The sequence below is a fragment of the Neolamprologus multifasciatus genome, chromosome 7, assembly GCF_963576455.1.
Source record: "Neolamprologus multifasciatus chromosome 7, fNeoMul1.2, whole genome shotgun sequence".
Taxonomy (NCBI): domain Eukaryota; kingdom Metazoa; phylum Chordata; class Actinopteri; order Cichliformes; family Cichlidae; genus Neolamprologus; species Neolamprologus multifasciatus.
In genome coordinates, this window is record NC_140445.1 from 22,266,713 (window position 1) to 22,279,374 (window position 12,662).

Below are 12,662 nucleotides of genomic sequence, written 5' to 3' on the forward strand. Positions count from 1 at the left end.
CAGCGACTTACAGTGCATTCATATGATTCGAACAAAAACAAGTATTTATCTTTATCTATTTAACTACATACATTGGTGTATACAGTATTTCACCATTTGGTTAAAATGAAATATCAATTTTTACAGTTTTTAAGGGGATATTAATTATCGCATTCAGAATCGAGATGTGGTGCACCCCTCCTCCTATCCACCCTTCACAGATCCTTGAGATGCTTGGGAGTGCCTAATTGAATTCAGCATTGCTGCAAGAATCAATATTGTCTGGAGACTAGATTGTATCAAGCACGTATCTAGGGAAGGATACAAAAGAACCTGTGGAGTATTCAAAGCACCCAACAGCATCGTAGCTTCAATCATTACCAAGTGAAAAAAAGCTTGTAAACTCCAGCAGTTTACCTTGATTTCTGTAATCAGGATGGAAAGGCCTTGCTCAAACAGGTAACGAAGAGGCAGGGGTTCTCAAATAAATAGAGAAAAGCCAATAGTCACTAAAAGCCATATATAAAATACCCCTTTCATAATAATGTCATCCAAGTGCTATGAAAAACAAACTACATAGTGTCAGAAATGCTGCATCAATTTTACAGTACTTTCAAGATGTGTTTGAGCAGTGATACAAAGAGCCAAAGCAACAGAGCAGATCTTCAGTCACTGATGGTTTCATCTGTTTGTCAAAGAGATAGCTTTTTATCATTTAGACAAAGGGGGCTTTTATATCAGTGCTTGCTCAAAAGAAAAAAAAAGAAATGGAATCTGTTTGGATGAGAAGGGAAAGAGTAAATAAAGAAAAATGGGTAGGAAAGAAAAATTGTTGTGAGTTAAAAGGTTATTTTGGGAGCGGAACTGATTGTTAAACCTTGCAGCTGGAGCCGTATTTCACGCCGGCTGTCACGAGGACGTGGGCCGCCTCCATCTCTCGGTTAATCTACCGACACATTTTTGCATCAATTCAGCGCTTACTCGATTTGAAAACTAAGCCGGAGAACGTAGCGGCACCGAACAACAGGAGGTTAAGATCTGGCACATTTCATTTCACTTGGCATGAAGGAACATTGAAATAAAGAAACGGAATATTGGGCTGATCATTACTGGGAGTGGTATGACCCTGCTTTTGGTTTTGTGAATGGAAAATTGTTATTTTTTTTAGTAGAATTTGATATTTCAATTTTTATTTAAGTATAGGGCTGTTATTTTATTTTTTCCTACAAGATAAGAGTTGAGACATTTCAGTGACGCCAGGAAGTGGTGTAAAACACGAATTTCCCTCTCAGCATGCTTAACCTTTGCAACTGCAACATTAATCTGTTGACATTTAGTTTCAGCGTGTTCTGTGGTGGAAATGAAAATGATATTAGCTGTTATTAGGCAAGAGCAGCATCATGACTTTTACATAAAAGATGGTCTGGTCCTTTCTCAAACATGAGGCCGAAATGTTGATTTACCATCAGAGTAATTGAGACAAGCAATAAATGTTTTGATAAATGGACTGGTTCTGATATAGTGTCTTCTACTCTACTGAAGTACTCAAAGCACTTATACCAATATATATATACTGATACTTTTAACCTATAAAGGCAGCTTATGCAAGGGAAAGCAGTGTGTCATGATTTATGAGATGAATCATAATCAATTTACAAATTCCGGATGCATTTTAATGACCACTAAATCCCTGTGATTTTCCATAATAATTAGTTAATAGAACAGCAAATCAGAATCAGAATACTTTATTGATCCCTGGGGGAAATTATTTTAAAAGACTCATTTGAGTCTTTTGATTTTAAAAGACTCATTTGAGCTTTTTTGAAATATTTGCATTTGAAATAATGACTGAAACCAGTCATTATGCAAATGTACTGTTTATAGGATTTGGGGAAACCTGCAGTCAGCTGAGACTGAAGAAGTCACTTGGATGAGTGAGGAAACGTTTCTCCCACAAAACGTTACGTCTAGATGAACAGAATCAACTTTTGGAGAGCTGCAGGAGGCTATTTATGGCCAGCGTCACTGTCCCTTCACCGCCAGTTTGTCAACTTACCCGTGTTGGTAACAGGCTCTCTCTTCTCGCTCTGTGACCAAGTTTTATGTGCGATTACCTTGATCTCTTTTTGCTACAGTTTACTCGTCATGCCACAGCTCCACTCTACAGCTGAACTTGACTTTTAGATACTGGTCAAGCTCTCACTGGACTCACGCCACGCTCCAACCTCCTGGAAGGAAACCCTCACCACACTCACCTGCCTGCCCTTCTGCCATTGTTGTTCACAGGGAATTCTGGAATTCAGGTCAGCCCTTCATCTTTGCACCTGACTTGCCACTCGGACCTTCACCTCCCCCTCCAAGTCTAAATATTCCACCTGCCAAGTAAGCCACACGGTGTCTCTTCTCCCCGGACAAGTTTCCTGAACTTGCTAACTCCCTTCTGCTGTTCTCAGTGTGCCTCAATAGGTCACCGAACCACCAGCCATGCCCTGAACTCGCCACTCGTAGCCCACGCCACGTTAGGTAAAGGTAAAATTTGAGAATTTTACTCTGCTGTCTCCACATCTGGTTCTGCACTTGACTCCAGTTCTGAACAGGCATTCGGGCCACTTTGACACTAACTGCCACCTTGAATGCTGAAATCTCCTCATACCTCATCATATTCCAGCTTACCATGCTGCCACATTTTTCAGGTCTTTAAAAAACCCAGAGCAATAAAAGATTTTTGCGGAAATAGTTCAATAATTTACAATATGAAAATTATATTGTTTTACTGGTTTTTGTTTTTTGGGGGTACACTTTTTATTCAGCACATTGTGATTTTACTTAAAATTACAAGGGCACTAGAATGCAAAAAAGCACCATACTAGCCTTTTTACAGGGAAATAAGCTTTTTAAATTGGTATTTTGCCAGTGTATATGCAGAGTTATCTACCATAACAAAAACGATATGTATGTGTGTGTGTTTTCTTTTCCTGTGTCTCATTTCTCTTCCGACCAGCAAGAGTAGCGTCATTCTGATGTTTGGTTACACTCCCTTGAAGCATTTCCCGTAGTGGTAGAGGACGCAATAAACAGTTTAACATTTTACCTTCCCTCCAGAAGCATATCTTTTTTATTCCCAAAGCTTCATGCAAACACTTAAGCCTGTTAGTCACAATGTGATGTAAAGCATGCGTCATTAGTGAGTTGACAGCGTTATGGGCATTCACTTGGTATAAATACTGAAATGTGGCGCCTCTGTTTACGTGAGCACTGAACTCAACAAGACTAACTTCCTATGTTGATTCCATCATTTCCATTCCGACTGAATCTCTGCTTAATTTTATACTCTGGTGAATTATTTGTTTATTTATGCTCTGCTGATCTACTCATCCACACCATCCATCCAGTCGTCCAATGCTTGTAAGTGGGAGTTGATTCAAGTGGCACACTCGAAGTCAACGAGCAACACAGGGGAAAAAAAAATCTCCAAAGATATGTAAAGTTTTTCTTATTAGTTTTTCTGTCCTGACAAACCCATCTGGTACTGTTTATAAAGAAAAAAACAACACAAAGTGTGTGCGTATAAGATGTAAGTAGAATAACTTGGCACAAACTGCAACACTGCCTGTGACGTGAGTTTCTGTAGGAAGATTACGCACTTTAAGTCAATACATATTTTGCATTTTGGAAGTAAAAACACGAATGAGTAATGGGTGGATCAAAGTTACTGTGTTAAGAAATTACAGCCTTGTTCGAAGAATAATGGCCTTCCTGGTAAAAGATAAAAAACAAAAAACCTCCGCTTTAATTTTGTTTGGTTTATTTTTGGTCTCAGAAAGTTCAGAAAAATGTGTTTTATCATCCAGCCCATCATGAGGAGGAAAAGGAAGCAAGCCAGTTAAAATATTGTTGTTGTCATGATGAGGGGAGGAATAATAATTTATAGCTCTAACTGGAAAACTGGTTACGTTAAAAATCAGCATGTGGCATGTTACTGAAACTGATGATATTAGAACCATCCCACGTCCTAGGGTGCAGACACTGACAAGCAGTGGCTTGTGTTTTTACTGCTTTAAAACTAGGATATTAGAGAAGGTATTTGATTTGAAAGGCATCTTGGATAGCAGATGTTTCTGTTCTTAAACATGTGGTTTCCATTAAAAATCTTGTGCCACTAAGAAGGTTTTGAAATTCCTCGGTCCTTGGATGTTTTTCCTCATTCCAGAAATGTCTCTGAGCTTCCAATTATGATAACATCTTCAAGTCTATAAATGATGAATTAGATACATTTTAAATAACTTGCCCTTTTTCCTCTTTTTAAATAGCATCACCATGTTGTCTCTTCGTTACCATTTGGCAGCTTTTATTTGCACAGTTTTACAATCTGTTGACACGTGCTAGCTGTTGAGTCAGTAGGGAAAACAATAAGGGTTTTTTTTTTCTTTTCTTTCTCCAGGCTGTGGTTCCTGTTTGCTAATTTTACATCAGACAAAAAAAGAGATGAAGAATTTCCTGACTGCTTCCTGAGGGATCAATCCTTGGTTGCTAAGAGACTAATGGAAAGTCTCGGGCTTAAGGAATGGCAGGAGTGAGTCACCGACCAAGGAAAACTGAGGGTATGAGTTAATGAAAGAGCGAATAAAATAGAAGAAAGGATCGTTGGGGTGGAAAAAACAATAGCTGCAATCATTACTCCTTTGGTCTCATATTTTATCCAAACATCTGAGTGTCTCTGTGTGTATGGATGTAACACATTACTCCATTATTCCATTTATTTTGTCTGTTTTTGTTGAGTAACAGTTGACATTTTACTGACCGCCATTCTGCCATAAAATAGCAAAATTCCACAAAATAAAAAAAAATTTAAAAAAATAACTCCAGCTTGTGGACAACCATGAAACAAGGCGTTCCACCTATGAGCACCAGTTAAGGAGCCTTTTTTGAATTGCATTACGCAGTTCTTCCACCATATCTGTGCACCATGTCTTCAGTCTAAGCACAAAAATGTGATGTGGGATACACAGGTTAGCAGTGTTTGGCCCTCCCAGTGCTATTAATGACCTATCAATGCCGCAAATTAATAGCATGAAGAAAGATAAAACAAAGATACTGCAGCGCTATGAGGTTTTAGTACTTACTTAGTTTAGTTTATTAGTAATCTCATGTTGGCATGCTAACGATGCCCTGCTGTAGTAGGCATCATCCTCTGGGGACTGTCAATGTTCCTTTATGGTTCAAACATGGTTCTTATTATGGTGCATCTGTGTAGCGAGGTGTCAAAGAAACCCCTGGTTTTAGAAGATTTTCTGACGTGTTACCATTACTACTGGTGGAATAGTTTCAAATATACACTCTGCAGCCACTTAATTAGGTACCTTCCTAGGTTTGACTCCCTTTTGCCTTCAGAACTGTCGTAATTCTTCATGGCATAGATTAAACAAGGTGCTGGAAACATTCCTCAGAGATTTCGGTCCATGTTGACATGACAGCATCACAGTCACACAATCTCTTATTCCACCACATGCTAAAGGTGCTCCACTGGCCTGGGATCTGGTAACTATGGAGCTCATTTGAGTACAGTGAACTCACTGTCATGTTCATCAACCCAGTTTGAAATGATCTGAGCTTTGTGACATGGTGTGTTGTCCATGTTCTGTGGAAGCAGCCATCCGAAGGTGGGTACACTGTGCTTTTGGACATGGTCAGCAACAATACTCAGGTAGTCTCCAAAAGTTGATTCTGTTCATCTGGACGTAGCGTTTTCTGGGAGAAACGTTTCGTCACTCATCCAAGTGACTTCTTCAGTCTCAGCTGACTGCAGGTTTCCCCAATCTAAAATACTCAGGTAGGCTTTGGCATTTAAACAACGCTCAGCTGGTGTTAAAAAGCCATCAGTGTTCCAAGTTCCAAATATCCAACATACCATTACACCACCAACAGCCAGAAACACTGATATTCTGACTCTATCTCCCTAACGTCACAGCAGAAAGCAAGAGTCATCACACCAAGCAGCATTTCTCCAATCTTCTTTTGTACAACTTTGGTGAGCCTATGCAAATGGTAGCCTTCTGGATCTCCTCTCTCCTATCTTGTCTCTTTTTGTCTCTATCACCTTTTCTATCCCTTTGAAGAAGTAAGGCTCCTTAAATATTAAAGAGGTAAATATTAATTCTCAGATCTCTAAACCTAATCAAGCAAGGTAAAAAGAAACTAAAAAATGGTAGAGTAGCTTGTGATAAAAGACCGAAACACCCTGTGAAGTTGAGGCACACAACGATGTGTCCCACTGGTAACGATTCTAGGCTGCCTTTCCTCATAGCAGCAATTCTTCAAGACTTTTTGAAGCAATGCAGTACCAGGCATTGTAACATCTAGTCCTTTTACTCTACCATCCTAATGTCACAGCAGAAAGCAAGAGTCATCACACCAAGCACCTTTTTTCCAATCTTCTATTGTGCAAATTTTGGTGAGCCTATACAAATTGTAGCCTCAGTTTCCTGTTAGCAGCTGACAGGAGTGGAACCAGTGTGGTCTTGCTGGTCTGTTGTTCTTGGCATGACACAAAAGTGTAAAGACTGTTCTTGTTTCATGGTTGCTATGTGAAAAAAATAAGATAAATAATCGTTTCACTTATTTGTGTCACAAATACTATATGTTACAACTTTATTCTTTACCTTACCTCAGTGCTGATTAACCTTTACTTATTGCTTTTATTTCCTTCCAGAGTTGGTCAGTTTGGGTCACAAATTTAAAACACAGCCAGTACACACTGACATTGTCCACTGTGTTACTGGGTAACAAAGGCACGAAGAGGACGCGTTACTGTCACTGAGCGAGGTCTTTCCTTAACATTTTCATTGCAGGAGAATGAGGGAGATATTGTGTTACGGATGATCTGATATCGTCGTGTTGGTGTTGTTCCTGGAACGTGTTGGTGTTGATCCTGGAACAACATAGTAAATGTTGTTCCAGGATCAACATTGCAAGTGACCAATCACATTGTTGTGACGTTATTCTTTGGCGCGCCAAGCCATTCGAGCATTTATGAAATTCCAATGTTGCAAGGACAATATCAATTCTGCTTAGCGTTTATTAAAGGGTTAGGGTCAGGGTCCATTGATCTGCGGACAGAGGCGGTCTCTTGCAGCTTAAGTACAGTTTTTTGTTTTACGGCAGCTTTTCCCAAAGTCGCAAAAGTATGACGTCACAACATTCTGATTGGTCACTTGCTATGTTGATCCTGGAACAACATTTACTATGTTGATCTGGGAACAACACCAACATGACGATATCAGATTGTGCATTGTGTTACAGACCTGCTTTTTGTGAAATAACAGTTTATGTAGCTGGCGCCTAATATATCAGTGCTGCAGATCAATGAAACATGTCTGTGCAGTGGCACAAAAAAAGACAAAGACAAAAGATGATGATATGATTAAATACTGTTGAGGGGATTCAGTCAGCAAACAATGAAATGTATTAACTGCCAAAAGGTTTTAATAGAAGATATTTATAAACCTTTGTACGAGGTGGAGGCGCTGTGACAGGTTGATTTATGTGTATGCTGTATATACACCAGCTTTTAATGAGGCGTTTCAGCAAACATGCCAGTACTGTGCTAGCTGCAGAACAGTTTCACTGTGCAGCTGCAACAGAAGTAAACCGTCCTTAAACATATGACATGTACCTAAATGGTTCAGCGAAATGTTTACATCATTCAAATTTTTACTCAATTTAAGATTATGTTTTTCACACAAAAGCACATAGATACTCGTGCCCCCACCATATGTGGGACACAATGTCTTAGACAGGAATAGATCCAAAAGGAAGTGAAAGCAGTCACACAGTGGAAAAAGCTAATTTGTCATCAGCAGGGTTGTTGCTAAGCCTTTGTGGTTACTACAGCAGATCCAAATCCAGTTATTCTATCCTTGTCTAACCGCCAGCCGAATAAACTATTTAAAGTCCTTTTAACAAGACTTACTTTTAAAGACAAGACAACCTCAGTGTGGAAAGAAAAACTGCACCACCATCCAAAATCACAGCACAGCCTCACCCTCCACATGTGTTTGCTTCTAGTAAATAAAATACAGCAAATACAGCATTATAGATTTCACCCTGAAGGAGCCGTAATCAACCAAGAATACACAAACGGATCAAAAAAATAAACAATCAGAGATTTTCTGTGTATGCTTGAGTGAATAAGTATCAGGTGTGCTCTATAACAGATTAGATAATCCTCACATGAGTATGATAATGACTACCAAATTGAATGTCATTGGATGCAGGTGACTTGCAGGCCTTTGGATGTGCTGAGGGTAGTCCTGGAACCAAGGCATGGAAATACTTCCTTCTGGAAATTACTGCCTCTGACAGTTGTCTTCCTTCTTGCGTTAATTTCCTGTAATGATGATTTGCTTTGTTTACTGAGTTGCATTTTCCAAAACAACATAATAAGGAACTGCAGGACGGGGATAACCCCACCACCCTCAGTATATTCCTGCACAGGAATACGCTTGTCTGCTTGTTTACATATAGCCAAAATGTGACACTTTCTTTGTTGTTAGGCATGGAAGTGTTGGTACTAGGAAAAGCTCTTCCTCCTCTGTATTCACTTCCTTGTAAACGCAACATTTGGTTAAAATATCAGCGAATGGCATCTACTGTAACCAGCCACTCCCACAAGGAAATGAGGCTGTTGTGTGTTGAATGAAGTGTTGCGTTGATAGTCACCCACATGATCACACTGAACAGATGCTTTGCAGAGTAATTGATTTATTAGAGTTTTGGTAGTGACAAGCAGAAAATTAAGATCTTTCACTGAGTTCTGAAATTTTGTCTTCATTGGCAATAAACTCCAGCACCATCACAACCATTTACAGGCATGAGAAAAAGAAGGTTTTCACATGGTTGTATGGAGTACTGAGTACATATTTAAGCATCCATAGGAATTAGGCGCCACGTGCTAATAAAATGCACTTGATTATTGATTATTAGTGACTGAGAGCACTTCTGTAGCACCAGTTTTGGCACTTTACAGGTATGTGTGTTGCCACAATCTTAAGAGGAGAAAATTCATCCCAAGAAACAAGAGCTACCCGTATACTCTCAGTTACATTGTGTTAAAGTTAACAACAAATTATAAAAAAACTAAACTACTGTGGCTTTGGAAGGGTTGCTAGGATAAAGTTTTTTAAATCTATGTCATGGCATGTCTCAGGTTTCCAAAGCTGAAAAACCTTGAGATGAGATCAAAATGGAGATGTTTTGACCTAATGCACAGTATCACATTTGGTGGAAACCCAACACAGCATATCAGGACAAAAATCTCATACTGATTGTTAAGCACGGTAGTGGAGGAGTGATGATTTGGACACCATTAAGTCATCGAGTCAACCATGAGCTTCTCTGTATACCAAAATATTCTAGAGTCAAATGTGAGGCCATCTGTCCAGGACCTAAAACTTTGTTCAAACAGATCCCAAGCCGGGCAGCAAATCTACAACAGAATAGCTCAAATAGAAAAGAATTGAGGTGTTTAAGTGATTAAAATCCTGCGACAGGATTAAGAGGGCTGTGCATGAATGAATATCCACAAACCTCAATGAACTTAATCATGTTATAAAGAAAAATGGGACAAAATTCCTCCACAACAGTCTCAGATGCTGATGAAGTCATACAGGAAATGATTACATCAAGTTACTGCTGCTAAAGGATCTACAAGCTACTGAATCATGGGTTCTGCTCGCTTTTTCACAGGAGTCTATTCAGTCTTTTCACATGACTGTAGGGAAAAATACAAGCAGCAACAGGCATCTCAGTGAGCACAGTAGGCCCAAGTTTAAAGTGTTTTAGCAGATCAGCCATAGGCACAGTGAAGCTCCGTAATACAGAACAGCAGATAATGCTGCTCATTATGTTGCACTAGCAACTTTACTTGCAAATCACCTCATTTTATTCTGATTTTTTTTTTATTTAAAATGTTGAGTTTCACTCTTTGATGTGACCCATTTGCTACTTGTGATGAATGGACTATTGCTACTATCAGTTTATTGCTATACGCATCATTTAGAATGGTAAACTGTAGATTATACAGTCCAACATGAGAGTTTATCATGAGAACAAGCTCATTCATACAATATCATGTGTATGTTACTTCCTTGCACGCTTAACAGTTACATATGCTACACTGTGATTGTCCGACCCTCGACCTTGAGCTCTTATTTTCTATTTCATAATTTGCACCGTCCTTCCTCTCATGTCCCCAGCCCCTCCTCTGTTATATTTTTACCTCATGTTTACAATCCACTTTTATAGGGGGCTATAAATGTACAGCCATCAAATAATTAATGGTCTGCAATCACCGAATGCGGCCTGAAGCCAACAGAGAACAGCTGTTGACGTGTCAGCCTGTGTGACAGTGCCACTCCCCAAAACTGACACCCTTTTACTTCACACTTAGTAATCAGACTTTGACAGACAGGAGAGGAAGCTAGTCACTCTAATGTCAGACAGTAACCTGCCCCAACGAATCCAGGGCTACTCTAAATGGATGTTATCACTCAGAGGTTTGACCTCTCCCTCTTGTTTTTGGCTCTTGATGATATGTAGGCGTCTGATGGAAATACTTGCTAATACCTAAGCTGTTGTTGAGGGTTGCACAAACCTAAAACGGTGATCGACTATTTTTTACTGTGATGTTGTTGTTGTTTTTTTATCCAATCTGTAAAAAATTACTTGGAGAGCATCGAGCTGTGGTTAAGCTCATAGTTAATATTTTCCAGCCACACACACACACACACACACACACACACACACACACACACACACACACACACACACACACACACACAGTATAATGACTTTTCAATAGATTTTTGTCCTTCTAGGAAATATGTAAGTGCATTCGACTGTGAGCACAGCATGAAATTTGTAAACAAGCATTTGCATCAATGCATAACAGTTAAATATGTAGATGTAGAAATGCAGAGAAACAGAACATTGTAAAGAGAACTTAATTAGAGGGGAAAGAGTTCATCATCATTCAGATCCCTAATCCTCTTTAATGCCTGTTTGCTTATTTATTCTTATCACCATTCCCTTTCTTACTTTTCTATTAATATAATTTTAAAAATACAACGTAAACTTTTATTCATTACGTTTTTATTATCATAAATATTCTGATTTGTTCTGAAAACCCAGCAATCATATCTCTGTTCATCTGCCATTATGATTATACTTACTCATTCTGTGGCTTTCCTGCATTAACTTGCACAGACTTGGCTGACATAAATCTCAAGGAGATCCAGTTTGCAGATGTATGACTCACAGCCAAGATAGAAACTACTGTAAACCCCCTTTAGCTCATCATTCTTGCTGATGGAGGACAAACTTTATACAACTGAGCTCAGAGTCATACGTGCTGCCAACATATTTCTATTTCTGCAAATGGGGCCTTTGTATAAGTAGGGGAGATCTTTTCCAAATGTATCTTGGATGCTTGTTACTGTATGTAATAGCTGATTGCAATCAGGTATCCTCCATACAGGCAGTGGTCACGATTTTGTTTTGCTTCCCACATGCCCACCCAGGCCATTTTCTGTTATTTCTGAAATCTGTTATTTGTGTTGTTTCTATAAGGAGGAGCAAAAATGCTTCTTGGCTGCAGCTGAGATTTGCCGTATTACTGCATTGTATGAACAAACACAGCAAACTGGAAACATAAAATAAGGTAGGACAGAGATGATAAGTCAAGAACTGGAAAGCAAGAAAAGCTGAAAGGCTGTCTGGTTAGTGTTAAATTGTTGCATAACCAAGGGTCTGTGACAGAGAAGTGGAAAATGGATAAATCATTCAGCTGTGGCAACCACCTGCAGATACAGCTCAGTACACTTAATCCATGTGTAAACTTTGTATTGATTGGTACGTGTGGGCCAGGTTTATATGTGTGCCAAGGAGTTTCTAATATGTGTCTCTGTGTTTTGGTTTGTTAGGCAGGAAATGTAGGGGATCAAATTTGTGTCATCACACACAATCGCCAAGGAAACAAACAAGAAAAAAAACACCTGAAAATGAATAAAAAAATCAATTTAAATAAAAGAAGGGTAAATGAAGTGCTATGATTGATAATGATATGTTTTCTTTTACTGATTTCATTTCTTTGTTTTTCTTAGGTTGCATTAAGACTTTTTTCAAAGTTCCATAAAACATTTGAAAAAATAACAACTTTGAAGTTGGATTTAAACCTTTTGTGATAAATATGAAGGTATGGTAGACATATCTCACTGGAAACCTTTCTTTTTTTGGAACATCTTGCCAGTACCAGGTTGGGCATCCATGTGTTACTGCAGAGGCCATTTGAGTACACTGACATCATTGTCATGTCAACAAATTACTCTGAGATGATTTCAGCTTTGTGGCATAGTGTGTTATCCTGTGAGAGGCAGTCAGGAGACGATGGGTGCACTGTGGTCATAAAGGGTTGGACAACAACAATACTTGAGTAGACTGAGGTGTTTAAACAACTCTTAGTTGGTACTAAGGGACCTAAAGTGTGCCGAGGAAATATCACCAATGGCATTATATCACAAGCAGCAGCCTGAACTGTCAATACAAGGAAGGATGGCTCCATGATTTCAAGTTGTTTACACCAAATTCTCTCTCTACCATCCTATCATATCAGGCTAACGCTTGTCTGC